Genomic DNA, 20,589 nt, shown 5'->3' on the forward strand with positions numbered 1-20,589 from the left:
TATTGTCCTGAAGATCATGTTATTTGTCATAAAGAACACAAAAATACAACAGAATGCCTTGAATGCCATATGGACAGATATCGAGATGATCAAGTGATAAAAAAGGCACCTCACAAGGTTCTTTGCTACATCTTCATTATTTCACGTCTTAAACAATTATTTAGGTGTAGTAGCTTGGCACAATTTTTGGATTACCATGCACGCAATAGAAGTTGAGATGACATTATTCAAATGCCTTTGAATGATTCAACATTTATGGGCATAGAGGAAAAGTGGCCACACTTTAAAGAAAAATCTCGAAATCTCTGGCTTTCTCTACCAACTAACGGTGTCAATCCATTTGGAGAGATGAGCTCTATTTACTCAGTGTGGCTTGTTTTTGTTATCAATAATAACCTTCTTCCACGGATGTCAATAAAGAGGGAGAACATTAGGTTGGCAATGATTGTTCTAGATATTTTATTATTATTTTGTTATCTATGTGTAATTATAAGTCTTGGAGTGAAATAACCGCAACAATTATCTAATGTTGTTTATTCAACTAGGTAAGTACCAAGTGAAAGATATGAATGTATATATTGCATCTCTTATCATCGAGTTGTTGGTGTTATGGAATTGTTTCACTATATATGATATCTCTAGACCAATTGGACAAAAAAAAATCAATTATATGCAATGCTTGTGTGGACAATTCATGATGCCCCGGGGTTGACACATTTCTATGGTATGTTATGTTGAAATCTAGTTGTACGTGATAATACTAATTCTAAAAATTAACATATTTAATCCAATTGTATCATTATCTTGTAGGTCTTCAAATAAAGGAAAAATTTGCATGTCCAATGTGTGTTTCAAAAATGAAATCTCATCATTCCAAAAGTTTAAGAATGCAGGTGTTTGATGAGTATAGGATCTTCCTCCATAGAAATCATAAGTATTGAAGTGTTGAAACATATGTTTTCAATGAGAAAGAAGAAACTACATCAAAGCCATGAAGAATGAAACCTCACTTATGACAGTTGGAATATAATAGAATTTGAGGTAGTATCGCTCCATCTAATGGTTTATGTTTGGAAATTATATGTTTTGATTGTATTTTGTTTGTTAATTATGTAATTGATGATCATGAAGGTTGTCCAGGTATCACTGACCACCTTACAAAGGGACTAAAATGTTATCCCAGAGAATATAGTAGGTTGTCCTACTATGAGCAACTACAAATTGTGCATTTGTTAGGTACTATGCATATTGGAAAGAATATAACAAAGACACTGTGGAAAATATTGGATGGAAGGCATGACAAAGAAAAACTTCTCAAAATTTACAGTAACATTCATGATTCCAATCATGCATTGATAAATATCATTGAATCAAATAGTAATGGAGACTGAATTAATGCAAGTACCCTTCCTTTGTTATTAACGGAGCAACAGAGTAATGCCATACAATAAGTCATACAAAAAATTCGATTTCCAAAAGTGAATTTGGGTCAGGGCTAAAAACGCATGATTGGCATACATTTATCAAGGTAAATCACTGTGTTTCTTATTTACAATATATTTTTGAAACTGCATTTAATTTTTATTGTATTACGTTAGAAAAGAATGAAATAATCAGTTGACAATTGTTGCAGTATGTGCTACCCCTACCGCTCCTAGACAACTTCGACAATAATATCAAACAAGTGATATATGATCTTGGAAATACACAAGGTAAGTAGTGATATTTGTTCAATATATCAAACAAGTAATATATTTTAAAGTCTTGTATTTATATATTTTTCTCTTGAATTCCTTGTAGGTGGTTGTCATCTAAAGAAATACATAAAGAAGATATAAAATATTGGAAGAAAAGAATTTGTTGACTAATGTGTGAAATGCAAAAGTGTTTACCTTGAACTTTTTCAATGCACAAGAACACAACTTAGGTCAATGTGGATGGTTGAGAGACACTTGAAATATTTGAAGAGTTTGGTTTGATAAAGAGCACATCCTGAGGGGTATATGGTATACCAGATGATGGTAAACATTACTCAATATCTTCTTAATCTTGCAATAAAGACCTATATAGATTACATTTGGGATTTCAACTCCATTAAAAAATTAAATGGGAGTACTTGGTGGGGAATGATAGATTTAGAAAGTGGAAGGTAATAAATAATGAGATATTATTGTAGTTAACTAATTCTTAATCTTCAAAATAAATTTGTTGTAAGTCACCTATTTACTTTTGTATAGTTTCTAAAGAGTGGGATGCAATACATTTGTTTATTGCAAACAATCAAAGATTGGATGATGGTATAAATTGAACGATGTCAACATTTTGGTCATAGATTATAATGAGAATCCATCTCTTCATTGGTTATACAAGCTCATTGTAATGGAGATCCCAATCTTAAACAAAAGGAAATAGATTTAGCATATGGTTTAAGAGATCTCCAAGTACTTATAAGTTTGATAATCAACCATATGTTTTTGAACTTGTGATGCAATAATTTATACATGTTTGACAATATTGTAGGTGAAACACCACAAGGCTATGTTATGTGATGGTTATAAATTTTGCATCAAAAAGTTTGATGACACAAAGATAACTTGTGATTCTTGGATACGTGCATTCTTCTAGGTGACCAATATTTCATCTAGAAATGACTTACATCCTCGAGAGTCTCAAATTAGTTGATATACTTGACTATGACTTTAATTCCTTCAAATTAGTTCTCTTCATCATCAAATGGTACAGACTATGACTCAATCAAAATGATCTTGGTAGAATTTTCATTGAGCATGAGAATGGATTTCCAATGATTAATACAAGGTTGTTTGAGCCAGTTGGGATGGACCCTATGTTCTTCCAAGCCAATGTGAGCAGGTATTGTACTCAGAGGTTCCACATAAACTGGGTTGGTCATTTGTTATTAGACATGATCCAAGAGGAAGGTTGATAAGGTATAATGCAATGGAAGAACAAGATACTGAGGAAGAGGAAGAAGTGGATCACAATTGAGAGTTAGTCGATCATGCTCCTCATCCTCCTGATGCTTCTATCGATCACAGTGATGATGCTTCTTCTAATCATCATGATGATAATAAGGAGAGGATGACGAGATGATGATGATGATGATGATGATGATGACAATGATGATGATGATGACCATAGCCACAATAGTGGTGGTGGTGATGTCGATGACGACAATGATCCTGATGATGAGATGGATGAAGAATAATATCAATGTGGGGGGGGGGGGGCGGGGTTATTACCTAACATTGAAGGGGGGTTTGATTATCAATGACAAGAAAGAAATGTATAGTAATGTGATCAATGCCCATGCTATTCAATATTCAGTTCTTAATAGATCAATGATTAATTTGATTAACTTGTCATGTACCTTTTAATGTTTATATAATTCATATGTGATGCTAATATTCGATGTAACTTAGAGTATATATATCATGATTTTTTTAGCTAACATAAGACAATTGATTTACATATGCAGAAACTCGAAGCCCTTTCACGAGCATCCCACACAGTCTCATGGATCATCAGGTACAAGTTAGTACACCCCATAGAGATTAATGTTTTTACCATTTGTAAAATCTATCTCTCATTGCTACCTATCCCTTTTATTTCATTGAGTGCATGTACCAGTGAATATGTATTTGTCAGATTTTTCTTCCTCAAGTGAGGAAAATGTAGGAATAGAAGAAGAAAGTGAGATATCTAGTATGTCTAAATCAAGGAGATCAACTCAAGGTCAAAATATTAGAAAGAAATTCAATAAGCGCATGAAATTTTTCCTTGCTCAAGGGGGTCATGTTTTTATGATGATGAGAGTGAAGGCAACTCCAATGTGCCCCTTAGGTACAAATATCTACACAAACAATGGGTCCCCAATGAACTTCCTCCAATAAATGCTTATTTTTGTGTTGGAGAGATGATGTATTGCATAACACCATCCTCATTACATGGTTTGGGCCTATTTTCCATGGATGGTATAAAGGTCTCTTGCAACAAGGTTGTTTAACTGACGGAGTATGTCAGACCTTTATATGATTACAGTAGTTGGATGCAGATTGTTAGATATAAAATAAGTATGTGTAGGTATGCACTCATGAAAAATTATATACAATAAAAAACAAGTGAACAAAGTAAAATAGTAGCTATATACATTGACGGAAGGCGAATAACATTAGAGAATATTACAGATTTTATAAATAGTACACGACCTACGTCAACTAAGAAGTGATCCAATTGCATATTTGAGGCACGCAAGGGAAATCACGTATTTGAATGTGCGATAAAATCAATACGTGGAGGCAAAGAGCTTCTTACTAATTACAATTTGAATCACATAGATACAAACAAAACCACTATCATGGGTGAGGTGATACATTCTATGCACATTTAAAATCAACTCCAATCAATGAATCCAATATGCCATTAAATTTTTTTTTTTTTTTGCTAACGTAAAATAATAACACGTGTTTTAACATGTCTCAATGATTTTTTTTAAATATAGGGTTATAGTATGGATAAATAGCTACACAATATGCACGACGATGATGGCTCTCACAAGACTTCTTCCCAATAGGTGAAACTCATTGTTGTTGTACAAATTAGATACAAGAAATATGTTAATGTGTATTTTTTATTATGTTTCATTCTTCACTAATTTTTTGGATTGATTTTACATATAACACTAATAATATTGTTCTCACAAACGAGTGTTGATTAGGAAAAGGGAAAGGAACAAGTAGTCCATGAGGAGCCGCATGATGAGAAGGATCCATTCATTGTTGATTTTGTGTCAGTCGTTGATCCTATGGTTGCACTACAAAAGTTCCTTCATGCAGTATCAAGAGCATTAACTCAATTGGCATCAATTCAACCTCAGACTTCTCAAATATAGATGAGAGAGGATGAGTTGATGCACCTAGTTTAGACTTATACAATAAGTATTAATGTAGTTTTTAATTATAAGAAAAGTTCAATAATGGGTTTTATAATATACTCTTTTATTTATGTCATAAAGTAAAATGAATGTGTTATTTTTATAGAGGATGCATAATAGTTTAAAGGGGCATGCCTCAAATGTAGATACTTTAGGTGGTTCAATTAAATCACATGTTCTATCCTACAATTGTGTTTTCCTTGAACAATATTTTTTTTAATAACTCTAATGATCTTGTTTTTTTATGCTCTAACAATCTTATTTTTCATCACCTAGCATTGATCCTATGTTTAGTACAACGCCTGCTATGAGGAACAAAACCATAGAGGTAATGTCGATTGCAATGTCGGTAACACATAACATGGCCACAGATGCGATGGCAATGCCTATTGGTAAGTAGATTCCTCTTTTTCTCTCATTTTTCATGTGTTTATTTCACTTGAACTATTATTTCTTAAGGGGAATTTTGTAATATTGGATTCAATTTATGCAAGAGGCAATGAGGGCATTCTTGGATGTACCCGCATTAGATGTAGGAGAACATTAAATAATTATGATCAATTGCTCGTGAGCAATGAAGATAGACTTCCCTTGAGAATAGCCCAACTTCTAGGTACTTTAAAGATTGATCATTTATTGTATTGTACAATCTTGTACTCATAATCAAATTCACTAACCTCACGTATAGTCCCTTGCAATATCTACTAATCCCATTATTATTTTGCAGGGAATAATGTATTTTATGAAAAACTTGATGATGAATGCTTGCACATATTTGGGTTGACCATACGCACAAGGTATCATCTTTTGATTTCATTGCTAGGTTAGATTTCCTTTGATCCATTTTTTCAAGTAAATTAAAAGCTAGCTTCATTTCATTTAAGAATCTAACAATTTCTTTAATCAAAACTCGTTGATGCTATGACAACACTTTTTGTGCCCAACGTCTTTCAAAAATTTAAGCTCCTTGAGAAAGTGGGCCAAGCTATGAAGTATATTATGTACAACTATAGGACACAAATGGAACACAACCCTTATTATGAGTGGCCCCCATATATTCCTATTATTGAGTGGGAGAATCTTAAAAAAGATGCCACCGAGAAAAGCGCAAGACATGGTTGAGAAATAGTACCACTCGAGGAAAGAAGATGTCATAATATTAAGAATTAAATTATGTACTAATTACTCTTAATAATTACGCAATCTAACATATTTCAAACTTCACATAGGTTGCCTGACACGTCAAAGGAAACTGAAACAAGAAAATAGAAGCATGGGCAACACAAGCTCGACTCAGGTGGATATTCAAAACTTGTTGCACGAATTATAAGTATAAGTAAATAAAAAATTATATGCAAATATTTATAAATTGTAAATAATTTGGTCTTTGATGAAATTCAGTACAAAAAAATCATGATACGAAGCAAAAATGTAGACTTTGGAGTTTAAACAAATAATTTCTGAAGAGGACAAGAAAATAGCCTACAGACAAGGCTATACAACTGTGGCTTAATGACTCCAAGCAATGAGTGTGCAAGGTTCTTCTACTGGATCTATCGATGGGATAAATATATCAATTGATTTTTATTTCAAATTGAATACTTTAGCAATTACTGCATTTGATATTAAGCTCCAAAAATATAAGTCGGTATATTTGTTTTAAGGAAACAATAATTATATATTTGTTTAAAACTTTAAAGTGAATATATTTATATGTATTAAAATGAATGATTAACATTTCTCAATATTTGTCTTGTATTTAAATGTATATATTATTGATAAATATACTAATTATTTACATTGGATTGCAGTTAGCCAATCGTGATACACCATCCGAGCACCATGGAGGCGTCGATTCGAATGTGCATTGTAGTATATTTTCTATTTGAATTTTGATTTCTGAATCATTAATACAAGTAAACATTTTAAATTGAGTTTGGTATGATAATACAAATTTAACTGTAATATGCATTGGGATTAAGAAAATATCTTGTATTGTAGTTGTAGGGGATGTAGAGACTGTTCTTGATGAGTGTGTTGAGGTTCAATTCATCAGGCAAGATGATGTAGTTGGACAAGGTATAGAGCACTACACTTATGTTCTTTGAAGTCTCAATTTTTTTTAAATTTAACCCTTTTATTTGTTATTGCATTTGACCCACCTTTGCAAAGGACAATGAGATAACGTACATGGGTGAGAAGAAATGTCAATGACAACATGGATATGCCTCTGCAACAATAAAGGGAAGGACAAAAAAAGAAAAAGACAAAAAGATATGATTCTCATTTATGTAACTTATTTGATAATGACCGATGTTTATGTCTCTATGTTTTAATTATGTTCTATTGAATGGTTAAATGAATCTTATGTTTTAATGTTCTAATGAAACTTATGTGTTAATGAATGTTATCATGTGATAATTCATGAATGTTACATTTTATTAATAGAATAATGAATTTTAGACGTTAACGAGGAATTTAGATGTTAAGTGTGGGTGGGGGGTGAGGCCAAATGAGATTCTACTTCATGTCGTTGGCCCTGATTAGTAGAGAATATTTAACTATTCTCGAAACCAAGTGGAGCTCAAAATTAACCTATGATTGCATGACAACTAACTGTGTCAATCTCTTCATTTCAGAAAATCCAAAAGGAGGTCATAGTTCAATATGCAATCTCAATCCATATGCATAGGACATCAAGTGGAGCTGAAAAATGCAACAGGTTGGCATTTTTGTTAGAGGTCTTTAATTAGGCATTTTAAGTTATAGACCATCACGAAAATTGTACATTTGACTCTTATAGGCAAGGGTAATGTCCTCAACATGCAAGCAAATCAAGACTTTCTATGTGTTATTGCTAAGGACATTCTCTTGCCCGTAGCAACTAGAGTTCTAATGTTCATGATGGTCTATAATTTTAAAAATTTAATAGACGTAAATGTGGTGCATTTTTTTAGCTCCACCTATTGTCCATGCATATAAAATGTAACTACATGTGCATTCTTGATTCAAAGTGACAAAATCTTATTTTGGATGCAAGGGAAAAATGACATACACCAGAAGATGGGAAAATGCTGTCACTTTTGCAGGTTTGGAACTGTTTTTTGTTATATTTTGTCACACATATCCACATGAATATGAATATTTTGTCACACATCATTTAAGATCATTTCTTTCTTCACATTTCAAGTTGAAATAGGTGTATTTTCCATTGATAATCTTGCAGTCCCTAGATAGCTGAGATAGCCTACTTCACCAAAGAACATGTGTTACAAGGTACATGTTCTAGAGTATATTATTTTCATGGATGATGTAGGAATTATTAGAGATGTATGTTCTAGAAGAACCAACATATCAATGTTGTATTATTTGGTTTCTTTTTTCATGTATAATTTCGTCATTTGATGTAATATGGGAAAGACAAACAATCTCTAGATACACATAATTTACTTTCATAAATTTAAAATAATTAAGTGGAGAAGTGGATCCATGCATGTGTTTAATGGTTATCATTCCTTTGTTTATAAGATCTTAAAATAGATACTTGAAATCTAATGCAACTATTACCATGATGATAGGAACCAAAATACTTAGTGTTATGTGGTGTAAGCTTAGTGCGATCCATTGATTTGACAAGAGGTTAGGGAACAATATCGATTTCTTAGGAATATTGCCTTTGAAATGAAATCATTCAAAACATGCTATTTGTTTTTTAAAGCTTGGATATGGGTCTCATTGCAATCTATATATTTTAATAATTATTTCAAACCCAAAGCAACCAATGCCTTTCCACCTTCTCTTGTGAGTTCTCTTGAATCAACCTCCTCCATGACATAATCATCAAGAGTAATGTTTGATATATTCACCCTAGGAGGTGGAACAACAACCTATGTTTTCAATCTATTGATGTCATATTTTGTGACATATGACATCCTTTGTGCAACTCAGCTTAATTCTCCCTTATGGAAAGATTGTCCTAAAACCAACATATCCACAGACTCCTCTTTTATATAAATTATCTTTCTTGGTTTCACTTCTTTAGCCAACCAAATGGTCTTTGAGGATGTTGTAAGAGGCATGTAAGGAAGTATGGGATCCTTCATGATAGAATGAACCCTTGGTTGTTGTATTTATAGCTTCAAAGTCTTCTCTTTCAGTGGTGTAGAAGGAACATCTTGTTGTGGCACCTCAGTTGCAGCTTGATCTTGTTGATTAGTAATATGTATTATCTTTGTATCGTGTATCTTTTTCCCTCTAGAGGCAAATCTTCCATTACCTCATACCACAACCCAAAGGTTGGTTTAGTCCTCTTCTTCTTAAGGTTCTTTTCCATAATAAAAGAATCTTATATCTTGTACTTTTTTCATAAGATTCTTCATAAACTATTTCTTTTTCATATTAGTACAAGATTCACCTCTTCTTCTTAAGAATCTTTTTCATAAGGCACGTAGTTATAGCTTCACCTCTATACTCTTTCTCTTCTCACAACTATAGGGTTTCATAATCAAAGAAGTTTCCATGGATGGAATATTGTGGAGACTATGTACAACCAAGTTGTGCATTAGGTGCACATGTCATCTTGTTTTATTCTTTTCTTATATTTCATTTCCTCTTTGATTTTTTAGAATTTTTCATTAAGTTGTTATAGAAGAATGTATGAGAGGGTCTTGGTGGGATTTTCAAGTGTCTAAAGAATCTGTAGGATCATGGTCAACCAAATTATGGCCTTAAGTGGTAGTGAAAAAACAACAAATCAGGGGTTATGTTAACTTGACACGTAATTTTAAAATAGTTATGGGCTTTATATCAAAAAGTTGTAATAAAAGAATCTATAGGAAATTGAATGTAATTTTTAAAGTACTAGGCCTTATTTGGAGAAAAAAATAATTTGATTTGTCAAAATTTTGGATTTTAGTGCAGTACTACAAAAAATTTTGGGCAAAAATAAAAAGTAGACATATGTCTAACCACCTTAATCAAAATCAAATGATAATATTTTTTTAGTATAATTATACATTAAAAACTAGACTTGGGGCCAGATGTGAGCATATTTTTGGGTATTATTATTTCAAATAAATAATTAAATATGAATTTTCTACTATAACTTTTCCAGGATAAAAAAACTCCCATGTATGACCACCTTAAATAATTGAAAACTTTACCAAATTAACTTTTTTTCCTTATACTAGGCAAAGCATAGAATGTGAGACAACTTTTGGATTTCAAAAATGTTATACCATTTGAAAGTTATAGCTATTTCTCAATTAGTATGTCAATCACCACTTTACAGACATCTTCATTAAAAATTAACTAATAAATACTATCGAACTCATAATTTGATAGCAATTATATTGATGGAATCTTAAGAGTGTTATGAAAAAACCCTTTTCGTTTCATTGAATTTTAATGAAAATAATATTGTCAGATGGCTACTCGAAGACTGAATGTCAATGAAACCTATCTCAAATGCATAAATACCAAGCCTAATCAGGTACTCACTACTAGATCAGGTACCCGAAAAGTGGCAGCCAAAATTGTTTCAAACATTCATAGCCCAACCCAAATTTTGGAGGGAAACCAAAATTTGGGAAGTGTGGGCATTACTATTATTAACTATTATTATATATGATCATGATTATTATTATTATATATAGTAATATTATATTATTATTGTTATTATATATAGTAATATATATGATTATTATGATTATTATTATTAAATATAATATAGCAATATATATAATTATTATTATGATTATTATTATTAAATATAATATAGTAATATATGATTATTATTGTTATATAATCTAGTAATATATTATTATTATATTAAATTATATAGTATTATATTATTATTATTAAATATAATATTATTATGAAATACATCCTTTTTGACCCATTCGATCGAACTAAATAGGTCCCTAGGGGTCCTAGGACCCCTCGAGACATATGTTGTCATGAAATGCGTCGAAAGGAGTCATAGATTATCTTATGACCCTTTTTTACCTATTCAATCGAACTAAATAAGTCTCTAGGGGTCTTAGGACCCTAGGGACATATGTTTTCATGAAATGCATTGAAAGAGGTCATAGGATAACCTATGACCCCTTTTGATGAATTTCATGACAACATATGTCCCTAGGAGTCATATGTTGTCATGAAATGCATCGAAAGGGGTCATAGGATATCCTATGACCCCTTTCGACGCATTTCATGACAACATATGTCCCGAGGAGTCCTAGGATATCCTATGACCCATTTCGACACATTTCATAACAACATATGACTCCTAGGGACATATGTTGTCATGAAATGCATCGAAAGGGGTCATAGGATTCCAATGCATTTCATGACAACATATATCCCTAGGGATCCTAGCACTTGACCCCTTTCAACCAATTTGATCAAACCAAATAGGTCCTTAGGGGTCCTTGGATCCTCAAGGACATGTGTTGTCATGAAATGCATAACCTATGACCCCTTTTGATCCATTCGATTGAACCAAATAGGTCTATAGGGGTCTTGGGACCCCTAGGGACATATGTTGTCATGAAATGTGTCGAAAGGGGTCATACGTTATCCTATAACCCCTTTCGACACATTTGAACCAACCAAACAGGTCTCTAGGGGTCCTAGGACCCCTAGGGACATGTTGTTATGAAATGCATCAAAAGGGGTCATAGGTTATCCTATGAGCCCTTTTGATACATTCAATGAAACCAAATAGGTCCCTAGGGGTCCTAGGACCCCTAGGGACATATGTTGTCATGAAATGCATCGAAAGGGGTCATAGGTTATCCTATGACCTCTTTCGACACATTTGAACCAACCAAATAGGTCCCTAGGGGTCCTAGGAACCCTAGGGACATATGTTGTCATGAAATGAGTCAAAAGGGGTCATAGGTTATCCTATGGCCCCTTTGGACATATTCAAACCAACCAAAAAGGAGGGATAGATGTTGTCATGAAATGCATTGGAAGGAGTCATAGGTTATCATATGACCTCTTTCGACCCATTTGATCGAACCAAATAGGTCCCTAGGGAACCAAATAGGTCCCTAGGGCTCTAGGATCCCTAGAGACATATGTTCTCATGAAATGCGTCGAAATCCTATGAACCCTTTTGACACATTCAAACTAACCAAATAGGTCCCTAGGGTCTCCCCTTTTGATGCATTTCATGACAACATATGTTCCTAGGGACATATGTTGTCATAAAATGCATCAAAAGGGGTCATGGGTTATCCTATGACCCCTTTTGACGCATTCAAACCAACCAAATAGGTCCCTAGGACCCCTAGGGATATATGTTGTCACGAAATGCATGAAAAGGAGTCATAGGTTATTCTATGACCCCTTTCAAAAAATATAGGTCCCTAGGGGAATATGTTGCCATGAAATGCATCAAAAGGAGTCATAGGTTATCCTATAACCACTTTCAACACACTCAAACCAACCAAATAGGTATGTTCTCATGAAATGCATCAAAAAGGGTCATAGGTTATCCTATGACCCCTTTCGATGCATTTGAACCAACCAAATAGGTCCCTAGGGATCTTAGGACCCCTAAAAACATGTGTTGTCATGAAATGCATCGAAAGGGGTCATAGGTTATCCTATGACCCCTTTTGACCCATTCGATCGAACCAAATAGGTCCCTAGGGGTCCTAGGACCCCTAGGGACATATGTTGTCATGAAATGCATCGAAAGACCTATGACCCCTTTCGACACATTCGAACCAACCAAATACGTCAGACCCCTAGGAACATATGTTGTCATGAAATATGTCAAAAAAGGTCATAGGTTATCCTATGACCCCTTTCGATGCATTTGATTGAACCAAATAGGTGCCTAGGGGTCCTAGCAGCCTTAGGGACATATGTTGTCATGAAATGCATCGAAAGGGGTCATAGGTTATCCTATTACCCCTTTCAATGCATTCGAACCGACCAAATAGGTCCTTAGGGGTCCTAGGACCCCTAGGGACATATGTTGTTACGAAATGTGTTGAAAACCAACCAAATAGGTCCCTAGGGGTCCTAGGACCCCTAAGGACATAGGTTGGCATGAAATGCATCGAAAGAGGTCATAAGTTATCCTATGACCCCTTTTGACCCACTCGATCAAACGAAATAGGTCCCTAGGGGTCCTAGAACCCCTAGGGATATATGTTGTCATGAAATGTATCAATGATCCCTTTTTGATACATTTGAACCAACCAAATAGGTCCCTAGGGGTCCTATGTTGTCATAAAATGCATCGAAAGGGGTCACAGGTTATCCTATGACCCCTTTCGACACATTCAATCGAACCAAATAGGTCCCTAGGGGTTCCTAGGACCCCTAGGGACATATGATGTCATGAAATGTGTCGAAAGGGGTCATAGGTTATCCTATGACCCCTTTGGACACATTCGAACCAACCAAATAGGTCCCTAGGGGTCCTAGGACCCCTAGGGACATACGTTATCCTATGACCCCTTTGGACATATTCGAACCAACCAAACAGGTCCCTCGGGGTCTTAGGACCTCTAGGGACATATGTTGTCATGAAATGCATCAAAAGGGGTCATAGGTTATCCTATGACCCCTTTCGACGCATTTAATTAAACCAAATAGGTCCCTAGGATTCCTAGGACCCTTAGGGACATATGTTGTCATCAAATGTATTGAAAGGAGTTATATGTTATCCTATGACCCCTTTCGACACATTCGATTGAACCAAATAGGTCCCTAGGGGTGTTATCATGAAATACATCAAAATGTGTCATAAGTTATCCTATAACCCCTTTCAACCCATTCAATCGAACCAAATAGGTCATAGGTTATCATATATAATATCCTATTAAATATAATAACAATAATCATATATTTTAATATATTATATTTATAGGTCATAATAATAATATATATTACTATATTATATTGAATAATAAGAATAATATCAATTATAATAATAATAGTAAAAATCATAATAATAATAATCATATATATTACTACATTATATTTAACAATAATAATCATAATAATAATAATATTCATCATAATTATTATATTACTATATTATATTTAATAAAATACTACCATATAATAATATACAAATTTGCTCACATTGCCCATAGTTGCCAAATTTTGACTTCCCTCCAAAATTTGGGTGTCCATTTTGAGTACCCAATATCATATCAAGTATTTGATTTGGAATCGGATACCTGATATGGTATTGGGTACCTGAAATGTTGGCATACTTTTTCCAAAATATTCTTTGTCACTACAAACCTAACAATCACATTTTTTGGGCGCCATTTTCACGGGTTTGGAGAACAATGATTCCTTGGGGCTCATACAATCAAAAAAGTTACTATAATGTATGATTAAGTGTTCGATATTGTTTTTTGAATGGGGAGCAGTAGTTGTTGAAAGGCTAAATGCAAAAGGAAGGTATTGAATGAAGACAGTGCAATATATAGGGAAAGGGACAAGATAAATCATCGAAGGAAGAGACAAGGTGTGTTAAATGTGAGTCAAGTTGATGATGTATTGATCCAAAGTGAAATCATAGAGTCAAATAATGAATATGTATAGTTGGAAAATGAAAAATACCAATTGATAATGATAATGTTGAGATTGAAAATTAAGAGAATGAAAATTTGGAAAATGAAAATTTACCAGTTCATAATGTTAAATTGCATGATTGACTATGTAAAAAATGACAATGCACAAGAACATTACATATCTCCTAAATGAAGGTCTTATAACACCAAAATGGATAATTGAAATTGATGAAATGATTATTACCAATTTGGAAGGGAAAAAATCACAAAGAATGATTTGGTTATGGGCTTCAAGACTATATAAGATTTTTTTGACAACAAGACAGTGGTGGAGCAATGTCAATTTTTTATGCACTTATTAAAGATGCAAAAGATGAGACCTATGGTTTTCAAATTGAAGATTTGTGTCAATAAAAAATTGGAAAGAAATGTCATTATTGTGAAGAACCTTTTCAGTTTTCTCAATAGCATTGGGAAAAATAGCAGAGAGAAGGATAAGAGAGCTCCTCAAAGGGTTATTACAACCTCTTTGGTAAGTCATCATTTGAGAAAGGGTAGATAGATGAGAGAAACTTGTATTGATTTGCACCTAAATCATACTACTTTGACAAGAGCACTTAGTAGACAAGAGACAATTGATGTTCCTCTTCAAAATGAAATATGGGCTTTTGGTGGGAGACTTCCACATTTTGGTAAGAGGCTATCCAATGATGTGAAAGAAGAAATTACATGGTTTTGGCACTCTAGCTCAATAGTATCACCCAATGATAAAGACATGTTAAAGTTGAAAATTGGCATCAGAGACCACACGCCACATCCTAAACATTATTTGGAGGTAAGCCAAACTATGTTGTTCAATGAATTTAGAGTCATCCAAAATTTTATATATCACAAAGGGCTTTTGAATCTTTGAAGCCATTTTATTGTGTGCCACTTAAAATTTGAAATACATGTTGTTGCAAATATCATGTCAATTTTTCTATGCACTATGAACTATTATGCTCCATCCGTTCTACTTTGCATAGTAAAGAAATGTTAGAGAATTGTGGTGCTAGTGGGCTTCCAAAATTATCGAGAGACTTGCTAGATCAATTTTTATGTCATAGAGTTGATGGTTGTTTCTTTTATAGAAATGCTTACTTAAATGAGAAGTGTTAAGAATGTGGTGGCTTATCCAAGTTTGACACATGTTTCCATGAGGAGTGGAAACAAGATTTTGGGAAGATAATAGTAAAAAAAATGGTAAATAAAACAGTGAAATACACATTAAAGAGTGGGCGTGAGGGCTCTAGATGTGAATTGGTTGCAAAGGAAATCAGTGTGGCTAGTTTTATTTCAGATTTCAAGACAAATATTTTTTACAATAATGCAAGGCATTGTCATAGGTCTTAGTGGTTGGATCAACAATTTAGAATGTGTAAGGATACTTTTCCCATTGGCCCTATTAAGTCAGTTGTTGACTTTGCTAAGAACTACACATTACAGCCTCAAAATGAGACACAATCTTAGTATTACAACTCCATTCAGATTGCTATTTTTGACCACATAACATATAGACATGCCCCTGATAGTGCAGAAGATAATCAGAAGATTATTAGAGAGTACGATTTTTATATGAGTGATGATAGATCTCACTCTCACAAGTTTGTGCAACATTGTTTCGAGAAATATTTTGATTTCTTATAGGAGCATGACATTGTTATGGATAGACATATCATTTAGTCAGATAATTGCATAGGTCAATTCAAGAATGCTCGCATGTTTTATTGATTGTGTAGGATGTATGTAGAGAGGGGGTGCCTCATATTTGGAGTTTTTTTGGGTCTAGCCATGGGAAAGGGGAACATGATTGAGCAGGGGCATGTGTGAAGAGAGCTCTAGTTAAAGAGCAATTGAAGATCTCAAGAGCAGAGCTTCTTGATGCTTGTAGCATTGTTGATTGGTTTAGTTCAACATTATCATACGGGGGGACTCTTTATTCATTAGTACACAAGTTCTTTTGGTTGGTTTAGGAAGGGTCCATAGGTGATAGATCAAATTGTGCTATAGTTAGAGACTCATAAAAAATGCATTCATTCCGGGGCTTCGATTCTAGTACATGGACCATTTGGACACGACAACTAGCTTGTTTTTGTCCTAGTTGTTTTCAGTGTGATTGGGATTACTGTGAGTCAAGTGAGTGGGTGGACACATGGGCTCCACATTATCTTACTTCATTGTCCATCATACCCTCTATTAGAAATGATGACATGGAAAGTTCACTTAAGCATAACCATCTATCAGACCATCTTTAGCCAAGACATGTATTTGCATTGGTTGCACCACAGGGGAATGATGAAAAATTAGATCATTGTTAGCATGTTGTGTAAAAGGTAAACAAAATCTTGCATAACTGATCACAAATGATGATGGATTCACATATCCTACTTATTAGCATGAATGATGATGCTATCACTATGGGGGAGCATTGCAGAATATTGATATGATGTATTCATGACTGTGTTTTTCATTGATGACAACATAGTAGTAAGTTTGTGAAGACTAATAGAGCAAAAAACTATGATCTTTGTATTAAGAACAATACATTACTCATCTATTGATGCACAGTTTTCAAAGTACACTACAATATGTGTTTGTTACATGGGTAAGTGCGTGAAACTTGAATTGATAGTATACAAAAGATATTATTGATCTACATAGAACTGTATGGAAATAGAGTATTAGGAAAGCAGTTCCTATTGTGTGATTGCTACAGTTCATCACAAATGTAATGAAAGGTTGTGCACTTAACTTGAGACAGTATACTAGCTAGTGATGATGTCAAAGAATGCGCACGTACAGAAGTCACACGAGTAAAAGTTTTCTTATGACTGTGAGCCGAAAATATTAATTAAATGTGTATTCGTTTAATTGATGTATTATAAATAAGTGGGAAGCCGACTCAAGAATTTATTATTGGGCATGGTATAAAGGAAAGATGTTTTTCGTGCTTAAGAAATAGAGAGTATATGAGACTTGTGAACTATTGAGCAAGCAGAGCGCTAAAGAAGAAAAGTGGTTTACCTATGCATGTAAGTGACCTTAAGGGTTATCATTATTGAGAACTGAGTTCCAGATCTGATTGCATGGTCTGAAGGAGAAGAAGTCTAATGTACTGGATAGAGGAAGAAGTAGAAGCTTATTTCACATCTATTATTCTGAAAGGAATAGTACCAAGGTCAATTGGATAGCGGGTTCATTGATTTGATCCTAAAGTTGTTTGAACAATGGGTTCAACTATCTTCCACAACTCCTAAAAGGGTTAGCACAACTCCTAACAGGGTTGGAATCTCCTAACAAGGATTCAAAGTCTCCAAGCAGGGACTCATTGTACTAAATGTTGTAATAGACTCCTAACAAGGTTCAGCCTCTAACAAAGAATATTTATAATAGTACATCATCTTACGAACATCATTCCCATCGGAATTTTCCCTCTGATCAAGAGTTTCCCTAGTCAACATATCTAAAGTAATTGTTTATGTGCATCTTTCTATGGTTGTTGTTTACTTTGGTTGAATTGTTAAGTTTGTTTAAAGAGGATAAATGTTTTTAACTATTGCATAACTGATTCACCTCCGCCCCCCTCCCCCCTCTCAATTATCTTGGTGGAATATTGTTTCTAACACTATTGGTTTAGTTTTTGTTGTTGGAACATGGCTGCGGACATACATGCTTAGAAGGAATGGAATTCCTGCATTCGAAGACTATTAGAAGCACAAAACAATTCTCATATACTCACATGTTATTATAGCAACAAATGTGAACTTGTTGAAGCATCAAGGAAGGCCAAAAGTAAAATAACTTTTTACTATTACTAATGTTCATCATGAAGCCCTATTGGAGACCCTAAAATAGAGAGAGGACCCTACAGGAACACTCGACTAGGTATATTTACTTCCTATGTTCTTTTGTTCATAATGATTTGGTGAACTGGTGATTATCATGTTTAATACAATAAGTTACTAATATTTTTTATGATATTGGAATGTAGGTACATCATGAAGAGTAGCCATGCATGAAGATAAAAAATGAAATAAGGAGCAGAATGAAGAAAAATCTATTCTATTTTTGACACTAAGATTTTTCACACTACTTTTTTTGATAGTTGTCTATTGATATAATAATGATGAAACACTTGATATATTGTAAATGTAAACTTTTTGATTTAATGTAAGAAAAAAAGATGATTTTACTTAATGCAATTTATGTGGAGGGACTTAAAAAATGATGATTTTAATACATACTAACACCAAACTTGCACTGTGCCCAATGCCAAAAATGTGAGAGGTAAAAAATAATATTTTTACTTAATACTAACCCTAGTGACACCCTTTTTCTAATCACGAAGAGCCTCCATTGTTCACGGCCACTCTATTATGAAGAGTCCCCAAGGTGCTCTAAGTGTGTTTCAACGTCAATCTTCTAAGGGTCGTAACTCAAAGCTCATGGGGGCTATTGATAAAATGTCGAATGCTATAGGACGTTCATGTCGAGGTCTACAATAACCTATCTCATTTTTGAGAGGTCACATTCCATTTGGATTCGGCACAATGATCTTGCTCGATGCTAAAACTCATAATATTCCTTAGTTCATAGGTGCATCACTGCATAACTTTGAAAGCATTGATCTTGACATCAAATCGTCAATGCCATTAGCTCCAGATGGGCAGGTGAACCCTAGTGACACTCTTGTTCTGGCTATGGAGAGCCTCCATCGTTCATGACCACCCCATACTCAAGAATCTCCAAGGAGTTCTAAGTTCGTTCTAAGGTTGATCTTTCGAGGGTCATAACTTGGAGCTCGTGGGGGCTATCGATAAAATGTCAAATGTTATAGGACAGTCATGCTAAGGCCTACAATAACCTATCTCATTTACAAGGTTCTCTAAGTGTGTTTGGGCGGATGAACCATAGTGACATCTTACGGGATTGCAAAGATCATTTCAAATTAAACATATATGATAGCATTTCAAATTAAACATTGCATCAAAATTTGATAATAAAGGTTGTTAAAATGTTATTCACAAATTATTGCATTTGAATTGAATATAACAAACATGATCAAAATGAATGATATTCCATAAACATGAACAATACACATGATCCATAATAAATTGAATAATATTATTCTAAATTAATATGTATATCATTGTGCACATAAATGAAATAAATAAATAAATATATATATATATCAAAATACATGTATCCATAGATAAATTACACAAATATATATATCAAAGTTCATGTATCCATAGACAAATCACATAAATATATATATCAAAATACATAGATCCATGTACAAAATGTGGTTGATCATGTCATTAGAATGTGTATAATATTAATGTTTCTGTATTCCATCTCAAAATGTCTCATGATGCATCCTATGACAACTATACTATCCTATGTTGCTAGTGGATAATCAAAATGCAGCCTCTTCACTGCACTAGGTGGATCAAATGCCTCCTACATAAACAAAAAAGGAAAACCCAATGTTAGACTACTAAATTCATATGATTCTATGTATCTAACATTGAATTACTCAAATGCATAATGATCCTTTGTTTAATGACGATTTTTACTATTAAACTTTCATCATAAATACCTCTCTTGTTGACCTCTTGTGTCAGTTAGGAATCCTCTCATATGTCCTCGAAAATTCTTGAACCTCGTTGATTGTGGCCTATGTATGTTCAAGTATGTTTGTCAAATGAATCTACAACTTAAACTATAACATTAAAATTCATAGCATGCTAAATTTATAACATATAATCAAGAATTCAAACTACAACTTAACTCTGTTGACTCCTCCTTTGGATATAATGGTTGCGTCAACAAAGATACAAAACTTTGGCATCTAGCTTCTTGTGCACTAGGTGTTTCCTATGAGATACAAAATACTAGTTAATATCGCAGAAATTAGTTTTGAATTTATTTATGAAAATAAGGAAAATAAAAAATAAATGAAACTTATACATATGATGGGGCTCTCATTGCAAATAGAAATGCCAAAGGGTTTGGAATGTGGAATCTACCTAGACTCGTCACCAG

The 20,589-nt window shown here is 33.6% G+C and overlaps 1 long non-coding RNA gene and 1 pseudogene across 2 annotated transcripts in view; both read left to right on the forward strand.

Annotated features, from left to right (window-relative positions):
- The first annotated feature begins 949 nt into the window (after window positions 1–949).
- Window positions 950–5,221, forward strand: LOC149568246 (uncharacterized). The gene is made up of 3 exons (XR_016362530.1): window positions 950–1,712; window positions 3,497–3,546; window positions 4,520–5,221. It is a non-coding gene; the product is annotated as an uncharacterized LOC149568246 (long non-coding RNA).
- Window positions 5,222–7,306: 2,085 nt separating this feature from the next.
- The window catches only part of LOC149568247 (bifunctional fucokinase/GDP-fucose pyrophosphorylase-like), a 106,859-nt pseudogene continuing 93,576 nt past the window's right edge, over window positions 7,307–20,589 (forward strand). The window contains exons 1-3 of the transcript XR_016362528.1: window positions 7,307–7,673; window positions 7,992–8,040; window positions 8,178–8,227. The product of XR_016362528.1 is annotated as a bifunctional fucokinase/GDP-fucose pyrophosphorylase-like (transcript). The remainder of the gene's footprint in view (window positions 7,674–7,991; window positions 8,041–8,177; window positions 8,228–20,589) is intronic.

The sequence above is a fragment of the Cupressus sempervirens genome, chromosome 3, assembly GCF_028749045.1.
Source record: "Cupressus sempervirens isolate cs-2001-9-10 chromosome 3, ASM2874904v1, whole genome shotgun sequence".
Classification (NCBI taxonomy): domain Eukaryota; kingdom Viridiplantae; phylum Streptophyta; class Pinopsida; order Cupressales; family Cupressaceae; genus Cupressus; species Cupressus sempervirens.